At 36.4% G+C, this 15,613-nt stretch overlaps 1 long non-coding RNA gene across 1 annotated transcript in view; it reads right to left on the bottom strand.

The window, feature by feature from the left end:
- LOC122470397 overlaps positions 1-15,277 on the bottom strand; it is a 103,881-nt gene extending 88,604 nt beyond the window's left edge. The window contains exon 1 of the long non-coding RNA XR_006293906.1: positions 15,161-15,277. This is a non-coding gene — a long non-coding RNA (uncharacterized LOC122470397). The remainder of the gene's footprint in view (positions 1-15,160) is intronic.
- Between the last annotated feature and the right edge of the window lie 336 nt (positions 15,278-15,613).

Raw genomic sequence — 15,613 nt, forward strand, 5'->3', positions numbered from 1 at the left:
CAAATATAATTGTAACCCTAGGGATTCTGGGGGGAAATAGAAGAGAATTCACTCTGTTCAAGATTCCAAATATTAATTTTAAAATCATAATAGCAGTTGGCAGTAACAGTTAAAAGGAAATGATATCAAATTCAACAACTCTGAGTGCCACTTTGAACTGAAGTTAAACTCAGGAGGTTGGGTAGGAACTTGTAATATACATGGAAAACCAAAATGCCAGCAACATAATGTATAAGCTGCTTTGAAATCTGTGAGAGATTTTATTAAAATGATTCAGTCAGGTGAGAGCCCAGAAATCTGATGCAAGAATTTAAGGATCAAAGAATATTATTATTTTTTAACATTGTCTTTATTACTCATACCCAGGTCTTGAATATATCAAAGTTACCCAAGAATAAATTATGCAAAAGACTTAATTAGAAATAAAATATAGCTTAAATAGTCAAATTTCATGTTTTCCATAAAAACAAATAAATATGGGAATTATTATCTGGAGTTCTATTTTAGGGATGTGGAAATTCATAAACTCATATATATGCAGTCAGGAATTAGTATTTCTAAAAATAATAATAATTAATTTGAAGTAATAATCAACTGATAATAAAATACAAGAACTTTCTAAAACAGAAAAAGAAAAGGAGAAGAAAAGTATGACAACAAAACTGCTGGGAATAATTATTTGTTGCTGGATACTCACTGTTATGGACTAAATTGTGTGCCCTCCAATATTCATATGTTGAACCCAGTGCCTCAGAATGTGACAATATTTGGGAAAAGGGCCTTTAAAGAAGTAATTAGGTTAATATTAGACCATTATAGTGGACCCTATTCTAGTATGACTGGTGTCATACTTATAAGAAGAGGAAATTTGGACACACAAAGGGACACCAGAAATGCATGCACACAGAGGAAAGACCATGTGAAGACACAACAGGAAGCCAGTGGCCAACTGCAAACCAAGCAGACAGGTCAAAATAACACCAGCATTCTTCACAGAGCTAGAACAAATTATCCTAAAATTTGTATGGAACCAGAAAAGACCCTGAATAGCCAAAGCAATCTTGAAAAAGAAAACCAAAGCTGGAGGCATCACAATCCTGGACTTCAAGCTGTATTACAAAGCTGCAGTCATCAAGATGGTATGGTATTGGCACAAAAATAGACACTCAGATCAAATGCAACAGAATAGAGAACCCAGAAATGGACCCACAAATGTATGGCCAACTAATCTTCAACAAAGCAGCAAAGAATATCCAATGGAATAAAGATGGTCTCTTCAGCAAGTGGTGCTGGGAAAACTGGAAAGCAGCATGCAGAAGAATGAACTTGGACCACTTTCTTACACCATACACAAAAATAAACTCAAAATGGATGAAAGACCTAAATTTAAGACAGGAAGACATCAAAATCCTTGAGGAGAAATCAGGCAAAAACCTCCCTGATCTTGGCCGCAGCAACTTCTTACTCAACACGTCTCCAGTGGCAAGGGAAACAAAAGCAAAAATGAACTATTGGGACCTCATCAAAATAAAAAGCTTCTGCACAGTGAAGGAAACAATCAGCAAAACTAAAAGGCAACCAACAGAATGAAAGAAGATATTTCCAAATGACATCATCAGATAAAGGGTTAGTATCCAAAATCTATACAGAACTTATCAAACTCAACACCCAAAAAAACAAAAATCCATTGAAAAAATGGGCAAAAGACATGAATAGACACTTCTCCAAAGAAGACATCCAGATGGCTAACACACACACGAAAAAATGCTCAACATGACTCATCATCAAGGAAATACAAAACAAAACCACAATGAGATGCCAGCTCACACCTGTCAGAATGGCTAAAATTAATAACTCAGGAAACAACAGATACTGGCCAGGACGTAGAGAAAGAGGAAATCTCTTTTGCAGTGCTGGTGGGAATGCAAACTGGTGCAGTCACTCTAGAAAACAGTATGGAGGTTTCCCAAAAACTTAAAAAATAGAACTACTCTATGACCCAGCAATTGCACTACTAGGTATTTATCCAAGGGATACAGGTACGCTGTTTCAAAGGGGCACATGCACCCCAATGTTTATAGCAGCACTATTGACAATAGCCAAAGTATGGAAAGAGCCCAAATGTCCATCGATAGATGAAGGGATAGAGAAGATGTGGTGTGTGTGTGTGTATATATATATATATATATACACACACACACACCAATATATATGTGTGTGTGTGTATATATATATATATATATATACACACACACACATATATACATACATACATACATACAATGGAGTATTACTTGGCAATCAAAAAGAATGCAATCTTGACATTTGCAACTACATGGATGGAACTAGAGGGTATTATGCTAAGTGAAGTATCTTATGACTTCACTCATGAAGACTTTAGAGCACAGAATAGATGAACCTAAGGGAAGGGAAGAAAAAATAATATAAAAACAGGCAGGGGGACAAAACATAAGAGATTCTTAAATATGGAGAACAAACAGAGAGTTACTGGAGGGGTTGTGGGAGGGACGATGGGCTAAATGGGTAAGGGGCATTAAGGAATCTACTGCTGAAATCATTGTTGCACTATTTTCTAACTAATTTAGATGCAAATTAACAAAAATAAAATTTAAAAAATAGAAAAAAAAGAAGAAGAAACCAAACATGCTGACATCTTGAATTTGAACTTTGACTTTCTGAATTGTGAGAAAATAAATTTCTGTTGTTTAAGCCACCCAGCCTGTAGCCTTTTATTATTGTAGCTCTAGCCAACTAGTGCACCCGGGTACAGTTGATTCTTGTTATCTACCGAAATTATACTCTATAAAGTTGCTGTAAACACTGAACTAGAAAATACCGGACCATTAGTTTTAGGGGAATTATGGGGTAAGTTTCCTGAAAGTCTCTGGTTATTATAGTTTTCTCAGCTAATCAATATATAGCATTGTTTTATGTAGGTTTCTGTTTAAAGACACCCATTTTAATATTATTGTTGATTCTCTAACATGAAAGTCATGGCCAACAGCACTATAGCTCATGCCTAAATGAAGCTTATCTAAGATCTTTATTATCTCCATAAGGCATGTCACGGCCATCTTGCACTTAGGAACACTGGACAGCACTTCAGCACTATGCTTCGGGCATTTCACAGTGAACTCATCAACAAAAAGGAAATAAATATGAAAAATAGAGCACTAAATAGACCATGAAAAGGACACTTGTTTACAGTATGAAAGTTGAGACAGGAATACACAGCTTTACCTGTTGAGTCTCAGCTGGAAAGGTACACACTCGATGACAAATATTTTGTTGCTCTGTGGTTACTCAAAATGCCATGAAAGTGCCAAAAATACTTTTGAGGATACAAATAAATTTTAGAGAAAAAGAAAATTCCCAAATGTGGACTCCATGAACATGAGGATCAAATAGATCAAGGAATTTTTCTCTTTCAACACCAACCTCGCAGTCTAACACCTGTCATCCATGTCATGCAATGTGTACTAGGAACTCACCTCTCTTGCTGTGCTGACAGCAACAGGAAATGTAGTATTTAAAAGACAACTAGTAGAAATAGGTCACAGAACTCTTGGGAAAGATGGTGGAAGAGTAGACCCTTAAGTCTCACCTCATCCACAGAAACAACTAGCTAACACCCCCATCATTGTATATAACCAAGGAAAAGACTTAAAGTATTTTAACACTTGTAAGTGTTGACACTTATAACACTTTCCATAGCTAAATGAAGAGAAGAAGGCATATCAAAGAAGTTAGGAAGAGCAGAGACCCAGTTGGGAGCCAAAGTGACCCACAGAACTGTCCCTGGGAGGGAGGGACACTGGGGGCAATGTGAGGGGAGAGGACTAGACTCCACTCCAAGCACTGGGGACCTGAAATGAGAAAGGGAATCCCTATAATATTTGGCTTTGAAAACCAGAAGGGCCTAATTCTGCTAGTTCTTAGCATCAGCAGGGCGTAATGCCTGGAGTTTTAAAATTCAGGTGGCTGGGCTCTGGGAGAGCCAGAGAGCAAAAGGAAATGGAGTCCCCACCCTTAAAGACACAGCACAGCAAACAGTCCCACTGAGATACAGCACGGAAGCAGCAGTTTGGGGGAAAAATAACAACAACAACAACAACAAAAAGAAAATGAAAAAAAAAACCTGAGTTATAGGAGGGAGGTTTGTTTACTAATCTCAGAGCATGTGCTGGATGGCAAGGATCTTTGGGAGACATCTCCAACAATAAAAGAGCTGGCGGGCACCATTTCCTGCTCTCATCCACCCAGACGAGACACAGGAACACCAATAAAACCAGCTCAATTCGAACACTGTCCACCTAGCTCACTAACATTGCCAGCTGCCCCTGAGCACGTTTGCAGATCCACCCCCTCCAACTATGCCTGCCTTAGCAGGAGTTTTCCCAGGTGGTAGCAGCTCCCCTCCCTCAGTGGACAAGTAGGACCTTGCTGGCACCATGTGTCCTGCCCCCACATTCGTCTGTGGACTCCCCACTCAAGCCCTGAGGTGTAAGTTTTCCAAAGTGGCTCCAGGTCCCCTCTCAGAGAAGACAGTGTTAAGTCTTGCTAACACCATACAGCTCAATTCCTTTGCAAACCCTGGGCAGGAGTTCCTCCAAAGCAGCATCAGAAATGTGGCAAGGTGCAAACAGCCCCAACAGGGACCAGCACCACTCCAAAGTGAGTCTTGACCCAGAGAGAGGGGAAGATCACCAAACACACCAGACCATCAAGTTACTATAGACTAGACTGCTATATGCATAATATATTATATAAACTTAATGGTAACCACAAATCAAAAGCAGGTAATAGATATATAAAAAATAGAGATGAAACCATGTTTATCACTAAAGAAAGCCAGCACACTATGAATGAAAAGATCAAGAGAAGAAAGGAACAGAGAACTACAAAACAACTAGCAACAAAATGGCAATAAGTACCTAGCTATCAATAATTACTTTGAATGTAAATGGACTAAATGCTCCAATCAAAAGACATAGTGTGATGTCACAGAATGGATGAAATAACAAGACTCATCTATCTGCTGCCTGCAAGAAACTCATCTCAGACCTAAGGACACAGGCAGAATCAAAGTGAAGGGATGGAAAATTATTTGTCATGCAAATGGAAGTGAAAAGAAGGCCAGGGTAGCAATACTTACATCAGACAATAAACTTTAAAACACATTTTAAAAAGAGTTAAATAAGAACACTCTGTAATCATAAAGAGAAAAATCCAAGAATATAACAATTATAAATATTTATGCACCCAACATGAAAGCACCGAAATAAAGCGGTTAATAACAAACATAAAAGAAGTAATTGACAGTAACACAATAATGGTAGGAGACTATAAAAGCCCACTTCATCAATGGATAGATCATCCAAACAGAAATCAACATGAAAACCCTGGCTTTGAATGGCACATTGACCCAGATGGTTCTAACAGATACATCCAGAATACTCCATCCGCAAAAAAAAAAAAAAAAAAAAAAAAAAAATTTTCAAGTACACGTGGAACATTCTTCAGAATAGATATTTTAGGACACAAAGCAAATCTGAACAAATTAAACAAACAAACAAACAAACAACCTAAAGTCATACCATTCATGTTTTCTAATGGTCATGTTATGTGAAACTGGAAATCAACCACAAGAAAAAAAACTGAAAGAACACAAATACATGGAGGTTAAATTACATGCTATGAAACAATGAAAGGGCCAACTGGAAAATTAAAAAGAAAAAAAAACAAAAACCACACACGTGGAGACAAATGAAAATGAAAATACAATAGTCCAAAATCTTTGGGATACAGTAAAAACTGTTGTCAGAGGGAAGTACATACCAATACAGGTTTACCTCAAAAAGCAAGAGAAATCTCAAATCAACAACCTAACCTTGTACCCACAGGAGCTAGAAAAAGAACAATAAATAAAATCCCAAACACGAAGGAAGGAAATAATAAAGGTTAGAGCAGAAATGAATGAAATAAAACTTAAAAAAAAATAGAAGAGAACACTGAAACCAGGAGCTGGTTCTTTGGAAAAAAAAAAATTGATAAACCTTACCTGAAATCAAATAGAGAGACAACTCAAAGAAACAAAATCACAAATTAAATAGGAGAAATAAAAACTGAAAGCACAGAAATACAAAAGATTAGAGAAATTATGAAAAATTATATGCCAAAGAATTGGAAAACATAGAAGTGGATAAATTCCTAAAAACATATAACCTCCCAAAACTGAATCAGAAAGAAATAGAAAATTTGAATAGAGAGTAAGAACATTGAATTAGTAATAAGAACTTTCCAACAAACAAAAGTCAGGTCCAGATGATAGGTCAATCTATCTGTGACCACATCACAGGTGAATTCTATCTAACATTTTAAAAAAAGTTAATACCTATTCTTCTCAAACTATTCCAAAAAATAGAGGTGGGAGAAAACCTTCCAAATGTATTCTATGAGGACAGCATTACCCTGATACCAAAACCAGATAAAGACACCACAAAAAAAGAGAACTATAGGCCAATATCTCTGACGAACACTTATGCAAAAATCCTCAACAAAATACTAGCAAACTGCATACAACAATGAATGAAAAAAAAATCATTCATCACCATTAAGTGGTATTCATTCCTGGGATGCAATGGTGGATAATATTCACAAAACAATTAATTTAATATATCACATCAATATAAGAATGAATGAAAACCATATGACCATTTAAATGGGTGCAGAAATAGTATGTGAAAAGTATAATATCCATTCATAAAACCCTCAGGAAAGTAAGTTCAGAGGGAACAAACCTCAACATAATAATGGCCATATATGTAGAACCCAAAGCTAATAACATACTCAAGCTAATAACAAACTGAGAGTTTTCCCTCCACCGTCAGGTGCAAGACAAGGATGTCCACTCTGATGGCTTTTATTCAACATACTACTGAAAGTCCTAGCCACAGTGATCAGACAAGTAAAAAATAAAAGGCATCCAAAGTTTTAAGGAACAAGTAAAATTCTCACTATTGGCAAGTGATACTATATATAGAAAACACACAACATCACCAAAAACTTCTAGAACTGATAAATGAATTCAGTAAGGCCACAGGATACAAAATCAATAGACAGAAATCCATTGCACTTCTATACATTAATAAGTAGCAGAAAGAAAAATTAAAAAAACAATCCCATTTACAACTGAACCAAAAATAATCAAGTACCTAGGAATAAACCTAACCAAGAAGGTGAAAGACCTTATTCTGAAACTATAAAACAATGATGAAAGACATCGAAGGGATATATAAACAAATGGAAAGCTATTTCATGCTTATGGGCTCGAAGAACAAATATTGTTAAAATGCCCATCCTACCCAAAGCCCTCTACAGATATAATGCACTCCCTATCAAAATAACAAGAGTGTTTTTCACAGAACTAGAACAAATAATCTTAAATTTTGTATGGAACCACAAAAGACCCTGAATAGCCCAAGCAATCTTGAAAAAGCAAAGCAAAGCAAAGGTGGAGGCATAACAATTCTGGACTTCAAGTTATGTTACAAAGGGTAGTGCTGCAAACAGTACAGCACAAAAATAGACATATAGATCAATGAACCCACAACTTTATGGTCAATTAATCTTTGACAAATCAGGAAAGAATATCCATTGGCGAAAAGACAGTCTCTCCAAAAAATGGTATTGGGAAAACTAGAGAGCTAGAATGAAAAAAATGAAACTGGGTAAAATTTTCACAGCATACAGAAAAATAAACTCAAAATGGATTAAAGTCCTAAATCTGAGATATGAATTATAAGGTCCTAAAGGTGAGACATGAAATCACGAGGGAGCACAGGCAATAATCTCTCTAACATCAGCCATAGCAACATTTTTCTAGGTAGGTGTCCTGAGGCAAGGGAAACAAAATAAAAAAATATACTATTGGGACTACATAAAAATTAAAAGCTTCACAGTGATGGAAACAATCAACAAAATTAAAAGACAACCTAGCACATGGGAGAAGATATTTGCATATTACAGAATGGATAAATGGTTAGTATCCGAATACATAAAATTCAACACTGCTAATAATCCATTAAAATTGGTCAGAAGACATGAATAGACGTTTCTCCAAAGAAGAAAACAGATGAGTAACAGACACATGAAAAGATGCTCAACATCACTCATCTTCAGGGAAACGCAAACCAAAACCACAAGGAGATAATCACCTCACACCTTTCCCAATGGCTAAAATTAAAAACACAAGAAACAAGTGTTGGTGAGGATGTGAAGAAAATGGAACCCTTCCACACTGTTGGTGTGAATGTAAATTGGTGCAGCCACTCTGGAAAACAGTATGGGGTTCCTCAAAAAATTAAAACTAGAAATACAATAAGATCCAGTAATTCTACTACTGGGTTTTTACCCAAAGAATACAAAGACTCTAATGTGAGCAGATATACACACCCCTATGATTACTGCAGCATTATGTACACTAGCCAAATATGGAAGCAACCTAAGAGCCATCGATAGATGAACGGATAAGGAAGAAGTTACACACACACCACACAGGAATATTATTCAGCCATAAAAAATGAAATCTTGCCATTTACTACAACATGGATGGATCTAGAGGGTATAATCCTAAGTGAAATAACACAGAGAAAGACAAACACTGTATGATTTCACTCAATGTGGAATTTAACAAACAAAGCAAAGAAAAAAGAGACAAAAAAAAAGGACCCTTAACTGTAGAGAACTGATGTTCACCAGAAGGGAGGTGGGTGGGCCAATGTGTGAAATAAGTGAAAAGGATTAAGAGTACCCTTATCGTGATAAGCACTCAGCAATGTTTATAGAATTGTTGAATCGCTATATTGTACACCTGAAATTAATATAAATCTGGATATTAATTATATTGGGATTAAAATAAGACATTTAATAAACTTAATATAAATAATGTAAAAATAAGTAATAAGCAAAAAAATTAAAAAAAAAAAGACAACCAGTACTCAGGGACAAATTATTTCATATTATCGTTACATTTTTTGGGTAAATTAGAGGTGCAGAATCAGTTCACCCAAACCAGTCTACTTGTGTTTTACATTGCTTCCTGACTCCTCAGGGCTTTGACTCCTTTGCTTCTCTCTAGGCCTCTGTTAGATTCTTAGGTTCAACTTTGAAGCCAAATAGAAGAGCTTTCTCTTCAGAACTCTGAAACTATCTCAGACACAAATTGCTAGTTTTTGTTCCCTTGAGATTCCACAACATATCCCAGTCAAAATAGAATAAATTATGGAATAATCAAGATATCACAGACAATAAGTGTTAACTATTAATACTGCACACATAAGGAAATTACTCTAACATTTTAATTTATTACTTCAGCTTTATTCTTACATTTAGTGCAATTATATTCTCATATTCTTCTGTTGATCATTTACTTCTATGGTTTATAAAATGTTATTTAATAAGAACATTTAATTATTTCAGCCATATGATATCATTCCAGTTCTTCTTAGTAAATTAGTATAACCATCTTTTTTTAAGTTTTTTTTTTTTTCATTTTCATTATCTTTGAATGGTTCTATACTATAATAATAACTGTGGTTTAATCTCTCCCACAGGTAACTTAAAAAGATATTTTAGTCATGATCAGGTTCTTTTGATCCACTGGTAGATCTTTATCAGGCTGTTATTTTCTTGAAGTCTTTGATACTGGAAAACATATTCAAAAGTAATTTTATTTTCTAGAAGTTCAATGAGAGAATCAAAGATTAAAACCTCTAATTAGATGATAGCAACCAAAAATCCTTTTGCGTGTACTAAGCCCTCATTTAAATTCCAAATTAATTCTACCTTTACATAAAAATATCGCTCATTCCATTTTAAGATTCGGTTTTAAAATTTTCTTACTTTAAGACCTTTATATGAATACAAATGAATATGAATTTATGTTAGAATATGTCATTGTATTATAATATAATACAGATTACCCTGAATATAAAATTGTTTCAGAACATTACAAGATGCCTATGTGATTAAGAATTAATAAACTGTCACTATATATGGAATTTATTTTCAAAAGTAATTTTAATGTTCAAAATTATGTTATGAATGGAAATGGCAGCCATGATTACAACAATTATTTCAGAAACCTGTGTAAACTGGTTTCTAAATTTATGAGGATTTGCACTTTCAATTTTTAATTTGGTGCTTCACTTTTTCTGATGAAGCTGGACAAATTACACAGATCACACTTAATAAATAGAGACATATGCATTGTCACTGTGTCAAATCTTCTTTCCCTCTAGCAGGATTTTTTAACCTTGATCTACTCGTTGTCTGAGCTTTTTGCCTCCCGTATACCATCAAGCTTTTATGTACACACAGAAGTCTTTGGATGACTCTACTCAGACAATCCTAAGGACGTTCTTTGTCATGATCATTAACCAATGATTCCTGCATACATCACCTGGGATATGACCCAAATGAAATAAGGCCATTATAAGAAAGAGACAAAACTAAGACTTGAACCCACACAGTGACTGAGGCCACAGGACAAAAAAGGTAAGGCATTCAAGATGGCTAACTGGCCTACCCAAAGATAGAACAAAAGTGTCTCTTCCCCCTTGTTTTCTGAAGGCATCATCTTTGTCATTGGCTCTATTCTCCATAAAAGATTCCCACTGCAACATCGTCAAATATATCTCTGTTTCTCAAAGGTTTGTTCTCTTACCTTTTCTAAATGAAATACCATAGAAACACGGGGACCTATTCACTAAATTCTAACCTAATCTCCTGCTAATCACTGTCACTAACTTTTATTTATTCAATGGAATCAGTGACTTTTCTAAATTTTTCAACAGATCTCAATAGGACCAAACGTCTTTAGAAAAAAATAAGAAAAAGAGCCATTCTTATTCCATGGTAAACAGTCTTAAAATATCCTAAGAAATTTAGGATTCATTTAAAAATTTCTACATGAAAACCTTGACAATAATATATTGAGCTGCTTTTTACATTAGGGGAAGACATAAAATCTTTGTATCTAAAATTAAACATGTAAACTGTTCTTTTGCCTTTGTCCAGAGCCAAATCTATGTAGATTTAAAAGTTTATATTTTATTTGGTCTTGATTTTTTTAAAGGTTAAATGTAGGATGTGGTTAGATATGCAGAATGTTTGACTTGCCTAATTAAAAACAAAATGCAATACTTTAAAAGAATATCTTTTACACCTACCACATAAGAATTAAAAATAATGATAACCTTGTATAGTGTCATATCAAAAAAAATAAAAGCCAACTTCTTGCTGATCAGTAAAATCACAAACGGATGTCAAGCATTTTATAAATCATTTAAATAATATAATTCAAGAACTACAAACTGTTGATAACCTTTTGAACAAGGAATTTATGAAGCAAACGGTCATGTACATAGGATACAATGAGATGTAGAAAATAAGATGATGGTCCAAAAGCAGAAGAGTTGTTAATTCTTGGTATATTTGCAGAATAAATCATCATTCACCAGTTATCAACATGACAGATATTTAGATACTATATTCAAATATAGATGGAGATTATTTTTACTTTCTCTGAGTATGGAGACTAACAGCTAGAACCAAGTAATATAAAGTAACTCCACATTCTAAAGAAAGCCCCGGATTAAAAGATCCAGGCACCCCTTCAGGGTTCTCATTTCAGAGTCTACATTAAACATTCCTATGCTGAATGTCATCTCTACCTTTACTATTACTGACAGGTCATACATTTTGCCCTGAGGTTTTTGGTAGCCAAATGGTGTTGATTCAGTGGAATAAAATCTCAAAAGTAGCATGACGTGTCTAATACTGGGTCTTTGGTCCAATAAGTACTTGACCCGTGAATCTGCATAATGAAACCTAGTTTAATTGGTAGTCAATAACATTTGTGGAGCAATACAGCAACACTAAATGGCCACTTTTGCTGTTTTTGTTTTGTTTTGTTAATTCCAGTGTAGTTATCAGAACAGCGTTAGATTCGTGTCAGGGGTACGATATAGTGATTCAACAGTTCCTTATATTTACTCAGTTCTCATCAAGAGAGGTATACTCTTAATCCTCTCCACCTATTTTATCCATCTCTATGACTCATTAGTACCTAGATTTTTCCTACCCAATTGGATACATCTCATTGCACTGAGAAGACGTAGGTTAGTTTTGGAGGAAGCAGAGACAAGAAAAACTGGTGTTCCTTTTTGTTTATAAGCCTTCCAAGCTGACTTTGTAAAACCAAAACAAAAGCCCTACACAGATTATAATAAAATACTGCCCAACTACAGAGGCAAAAAACGATAGGAGGAAGTGATCCTTTGTCCCATAACCACTGAGGCTACAGAGGGAAGGGAGTGGGTGGAGATCACCCTTGAAATTGCAGGAGGTGGAAGAGTAGTGGGCTTGGGAGGGAGGGAAAGAGAAGCCTGTAGAGCCGCTTGGGATGCAAAGGAGACCTCACTGGAGGCTATCAAGTACCAGTGGGGTCAGCATAATATTAATGCCTGAGGAAAAGTCAATACCATAGACTATAGTAGTCTCCACACAACACCCCGATCTGCAGGTTCAATTTCCACAATTTCAGTTACCCACTGTCAGCTTCAGACCAGGAGTAGATAGATGATCTTCCTTCTGAGAAATGATCAAAAGGTTGACAGTGTCCTAACACTATGTCACAATGCCTACATCATCCACCTCATTTCATCTAAACACAATGGCATTTTATCATTTCACAGCATCACAAGAAGGCCAAGTACAGTGAGATATTTTGAGAGAGAGACCACATTCGGACTTTTATTATTGTATATTGTTAAGATTATTTCATCATATTATTAATTCTTATTGTTAGTCTTCTACTGTGCCTAATTTATAAATTAAGCTTTGTCATAGGTGTGTACATACAGCAAAAAGTGTATATACAGGGTTGGCTTCTGCACTTTCTGGAATCCTCTGTAGATAAGGAGAACTTTTTTATAAGAATTTCACTATGCAAAAGAGCTATTTCAGCTATATTTGTTATTAATGGTGATGAGCCTCTACTAAGAGCCCTCACAGCTCACCTTTGCATTCTTTGGGGATGCATTCTCAGAGTTGGAGAGAGGGGGTTGAACTGGGAATACAATGTGGTGTTTTCTTGTATGAACAGGCTCTGAACCTTACCTTCCAATTTGGTCAACTTCTAACTATAGAGCTACTAAAAAACAAACAAACAAATCCTTCGAAATATCGTGTCAGGTTTCAGCCATGGAAAATAGTAAATATTCATGGCAGTATTGAACAACTCTGGACTAAGAGGCATCCCCAAAGAAGGTGCAAAAGACCCTACCATACCAAGATCCAGAGCGACTCCCAATGTTAAAAGAGACAAAGACAAAATAATTCCCCTGAGAGTAGGCATCTGTAGGTAGGACCTGAGCTGCATACAAATGGAGCAGAATCACTACTTCTGTCTGGTCACATTGACCTGCCAATGCTGACCATTGAGCATTTTCTGTCTTTTTTTCTTCCTCCCTATATTTTGGAGGCCCCCAACCTGACAGTTGTCAAGCCAAGTTCTTGAGACAGGCAAGGAGGTGATGGGATCAACAAATAATGGGTCTAAACTTCGAAATGAAGGGACAATGTGAAATTTTATTATCCTCTCTCGACCAGGCACTGGAGAGCTCCCTCTGGCAAGAATTCTCATTCTCCACTGGTTTCTACCAGTTCTCCCAGAATCCCATCTGCTTTGAGCAAATGGAGTTTAAGACAGAATATAGCTTGGGTATCTACCAGAATTTGCTAGGTCTCCATTAATTTTATTTTTAGTTTCCCCTTGGCTTTTTAAATGACTGGTCACCATTTATCAGAGAATCTCTAGGATTCCCATCAACCATCTCATCAAGTCTCGGAGGGGCCCTTAAAGGGTATGATAGTGGCATCTATAAGACGACTAACTTTGGGCTTTTGTTTACTGTACTATAGTCTACTTAGAGTGGAAAGGCAATGGAGACAGAGGATTAGTAGACTCTGAGTACTCAGGTAAAGGCGGAGAGGGGGGCAATAGGGAGTCCCATCAGACTTACGGTCTTTTGTCTTAGGTACCTCTTGTGTCTTTCATTTTTCCTTAGCCTTTTCAAACAAATCCTTCAATGAAATTATTTTGGAATTTTGAAGCTCTTGGAAAGTTTCCACATGCCAGTTAAAATAACCCATTCTTTTTGTTGATTTGGGATCCCTTGCTTTCAAGGGTATTTTTCAAATAAAGACCTTGTCTAGTTGGAATGTTTTGCATAATGGCCATTGTAATTCTAGGTCATCTTGGTAATATTTTGCTGTTTTTGTAAATATTGGCAGTTTCCAGAACCATGGTTTTTATATCTCAAATAAGCCATTATGCTGGAAAGTGGCATGGCACGCTCAGTTCTTTGAAACTTGAGGATCTCATTTCACTAGCTAAGACTTGGATTTCTCAGAGTTGAATTAATACCTAAGAAGCATGCGCTACTGGGCTAAGGATTTTATGGGGTTTGACAGTGCACCCTGTCTCACAAAAACTTGCCTGAGGTTGCCAGGTGACCTGGTGTCAATCTAACACATCCCGTGACCAACTGATGCTAGCACAGGAGTCTCAGACCTAGGTGGTGATAGCTCTAACAGCTTTTATGAGCTCCACCCACCAATATGATGGCTTTGGCTTCTAAAATTCCCATTAGCAAAAGATTTGTTATTCCTTTCACAAGATTTCTTTATAGTGGCTGACACCTTGATGGCTTTTCATAGTCTGTCTTGTGCCCACTTAGATTTTGACTTTGATGGTCAAGACAATCTCAATTTCCTGTGTTATTTCTCCAAGTCCCTCAAGTGATTTATGCTGTGGATTTACCTTGAGGTACTGTGACTCTCCTTACAACCACCAATGGTTCCAGACACTGGAATCCCTGTTTCCGAGTGCCCTAATGGCCACCACCCACTGCAGACTCCCAGTTCCTGAAAAGTTTCCAGGAATTTAATAAACTCCAGAACCTTTCCAGGGTCCCAAAACCTTTCCGGGGACCATACCTATCTATTTACATAAAATTGGTTTGGATTGAAGAGCTGCACACATGACAAAAACTCAAATCCAAAAGTGACTTACCCACAGCTCTTGGGGACAAGAAGAGCAGTGAACTCGAAGGGTTCAGCAGGTGCCTTGTCTGAGCATCTTGCCCTATAGGCCCTTAACATTCAGCTTCAAATCTCATCCCTTGTTGCCAAAAACTGTTAAAAAATGATTAAAGAAGACAATTTAAATGATACAATCAAACTTTAACACTTCATGAAGCTTATAGATTTTTGTTCTTCTTTGTCAGAGAACTGCAAAATGGGGTAGGGGTGCCTGGGTGGCTCAGTCAGTTAAATGGCCAACTTTGGCTCAGGTCATGATCTCACAGTTCATGGGTTCGAGACCCCCATGGTCAGGCTCTGTGCTGACAGCTGGGAGCCCGGAGCCTGCTTCAGATTCTGTGTCTCCCTCTCTCTCTGCCCCTACCTCACTCTCACTCTCTCTCTCAAAATTAAATAAACATTAAAAAAAAAATTTTAATGGGAT

Source organism: Prionailurus bengalensis, chromosome B1, assembly GCF_016509475.1.
Source record: "Prionailurus bengalensis isolate Pbe53 chromosome B1, Fcat_Pben_1.1_paternal_pri, whole genome shotgun sequence".
Taxonomy (NCBI): domain Eukaryota; kingdom Metazoa; phylum Chordata; class Mammalia; order Carnivora; family Felidae; genus Prionailurus; species Prionailurus bengalensis.